The sequence below is a fragment of the Malurus melanocephalus genome, unplaced genomic scaffold, assembly GCF_030028575.1.
Source record: "Malurus melanocephalus ecotype Western Australia unplaced genomic scaffold, MMel_1.1 scaffold_226, whole genome shotgun sequence".
NCBI classification, from domain to species: domain Eukaryota; kingdom Metazoa; phylum Chordata; class Aves; order Passeriformes; family Maluridae; genus Malurus; species Malurus melanocephalus.
The window spans coordinates 811,119-814,323 of NW_026623458.1; positions in this window are offsets into that span (position 1 = coordinate 811,119).

Here is a 3,205-nt window from a genome sequence, read left to right on the forward strand (position 1 = left end):
TTTGGGGGGGTGTTTTTGTTTTTTTTTGTTTAGAAACTTCTAAACTACCTAGGCATTTGCTTCATAGCATCCAGCAGCAGTGTGTTCAGCTCACCCAGCCTCCTCAAGAGCCAACAGTGGCCTGTCTGGTCATTATGTCTAGTTTGTCATGTTTGCAGCAGCTGTACTTTAGAATAAGCCTTGTGTGACATTTACTTTTGAGCAAGTAAACCACAAAAATAACTGTTTTCTTTTTTTGTTGTTTATTTGGGTTTGGAAAATGGTCCAGTTTTGTTTTGATAAATGTCATTCTGTGTTGCATTTGTGTGTTCACCCTTGTTGAAGAGAAAATCCATCTGTGTGTTTGGGAGTTCAGTGGAACATTAGGAGAAGAAATAAAGCCCATCATCTGGGCATGGATATTGGGTCTAGGGGGAAAAATGGACCAAACATGGGTGTTGGGTTATTTTGGGACGGTGGGGGATTGTGAGGGCATAATTTAAATTAACTCTGTCTAAAATAAAGTGTAAGTGCAATACATGTGCTTTTTTATTCAAAGCTGTGAACCTTTAGAAAAAAAAAAACCACAAAAAAAAAATCAACCAAAAAAAGCACATCTTTCTTTCATGAGCCTTGTGTCCTTCCTGCCTCCCCTTCCTCCCCCTCTCCACACTTCTCAACTGACAGAAACCTGACAGTGGCCAACTTGCATGTGTTGGCAACCCAGATTTTCATTGCTGTGCTGATCTCATTTGTTGGGATTGAGGAAAGTCCTGCCCCCCTACTCCTTTTCCACCTTTGAAATTCTTTTGGGATCCAGTAGTGACCTGTGCCTCTACAGCAGGGTCTACAACCGTCTGGGATGGCACCAGATCTGTGGTCATCCTGACTCCCAGTGCAGTGTTGTTCCTCCTGGCCCTTCATTGTCCAGGTGTAACCCTCCTCCCCACCTCACTCTGGGTACAGAGATGGGTGTCCCAGGGCTGGGCAGGTGACATTACCCTTGAGCAATTGCAAAAGGAATCGGCCATCAGCTGCCTGACCGGATCCCTTTGTCCCTGCCCCAACACACATGCAGGCTGGCCACTGTTGCCTTCTGTGACTCTGCCTTGTTTTGCAGGAGCAGGTGTAGGTGTGTGTAACCTGTTGTGCATTACTTGCACTGTYTCTCTCTCTTACTTGAGCACAGGCTGCTTTTCCTAGATTAGGAAAGGGGCACAGGTCTCCTGGGGTTCCCAGGAGTGCGCGATTCATCGAGCAGTGACGGAACGGGTAGCACTCAGTGGATGGACCCTATGGGGGAGTAAGAGAGGACTGGCTCGTTTAAAGTTTATAGAYACCCAGATCTATATCCTTTAAACTTTATTATTTTTATATATAGTCAAGACAATGGCATTACCTCATAATACAGAGGCTTGTTTATGAGAGGCAAAGTAYGTAGTAAGGAGAGGAAAGGGAAATTTATATACAGATTTGATTTCTTTTGTTTGTTCCTTAGTGCAATGAAATGTATGTCCCACCACTTTAAACTCTGTGCTAACACATTCCTTTCAGCTGTATTCTTTTTTTTTTTTTTTTTGACCACCAGAGGTTTGCAAGGGGCTTATGACTGCAAAGTAGAAGGTCCAGTCTGGTTACTTAAAAAAAAACCCATTGTGTTAGTAGATTTCCATAGCTGCTTTTTAAAATCTACAATGGAGTAATTGTTTTGAAACTTGTATTTATTTTATAATTCATAACAAAATGTTTATTTTTGGTTTCCTGTTACATAGGTCATGGCAACTCCCCTTCATTCCTTCTCAAGTTTCCCCTGTAATTGCCAATACAACTTCTTTTTCTTGTTTGTTCCTTCTCCCTTTACTTTTGTTGTCCCTTCATTTGTACTTTGGAGTTTTTCTCATGTAAATTTGTACAATGGGAAATATTGTCCAGTTTGGTTAGAGAGCATGGAGACTTAAAACATACTAAAATTTGATAGCTGAATTCAGATTGAAGAAAACTATTTCAGTGTAAAGTTATTTAAAGAACTCTGTATTATATGAAAGGCAAAAAGTTCTATGTACTTGATGTGAATATGAGAATACTGCTATAATAAAGATTGACTGCATGGAAAAGTCTGAAGGAGATTGTTTATTGTGTCATGTATAATTCCTCCTCTCCACGAAGTTGGAGACGTGCAACTAAGGTGGTTAAGGGGTGTGAAAAAGTTATTTTACAATATAAATCTGGAAGGGAAAGAGAAGGAAAAAAATAAAACAAAGCAATTCCTGCATATATGTAACCTCCCTCCATTTCCTTAAACTGCCTCCTTGACTGCTGTGCTGAGCCCTAAGGCATTTCTACATCTACTATTCTGAACTTCTGTGTACCCRAGGGGAATTTTCCCTCACCCAGGGAAAAGCCTGGCACCAACTTGTCTGGGTTCTCTTATGGATAAATTCTCTTGTTTCTACAGCAATTTCCCCGTGCCTTTTCACTGGTTATTTGGCAGAGTTTTTAATGGTAAGACGTGCTATGCACTTATGGACTTTATTTCTTACATCCAACACATTCTTTATCATGCAGGCATTACAAAAGCTCATGTGTACTCAAGTAYCGCAACTCTGTCATGGTCATTTTCCAAAAATTCTACTTTAAAAAAAAATACAATTCAGGTTAGACTTGGTTTATAGTTTTATTGACAGAGGGGGACCCAGGAGCCAAAGATTTGGTTCCAGAGGCCTCAATTTGTTCCAGGAACCTGAAAGTAACAGAAGAGAAACCTTAGAACCTTTTTGCTCATCCTTTTCCCACCASGCACAGSAGGACCTCCTCAATGCTGCCTTYARMSGTAGCTGAAGYTGTTGRTTTAGAGCTGTAAGGTGTGACACAACAGCTTGAAAGACTCGGTAATTAAAGAACTGGAAACAAGCAAAACCCTTAGACAGTTAAGGGAGCATCTAGACAGATCTCTCTAGAAACGGTGCATGTCTTCAAAGTTAGATAATGCTGGGTCTACAGAACAGGATAAATAAAATTATTTAGAACTGGTAAAGGTAAGCCAGGTAAGCCACAGCTCATTACAAAGCCAGTCATTGCACTGCAGGCTTATATTGCCAAAACAGGGCGACTCGTGTCGGGCACCTGAGACGTGTGTGAAGGCGAAGGGCAGTGTGGACACTGCCTCTTGTAGCGCTAAGGGTGGGCACTGTTACCCTGGGCAGTGCACGAACACCGGGCAGGACCC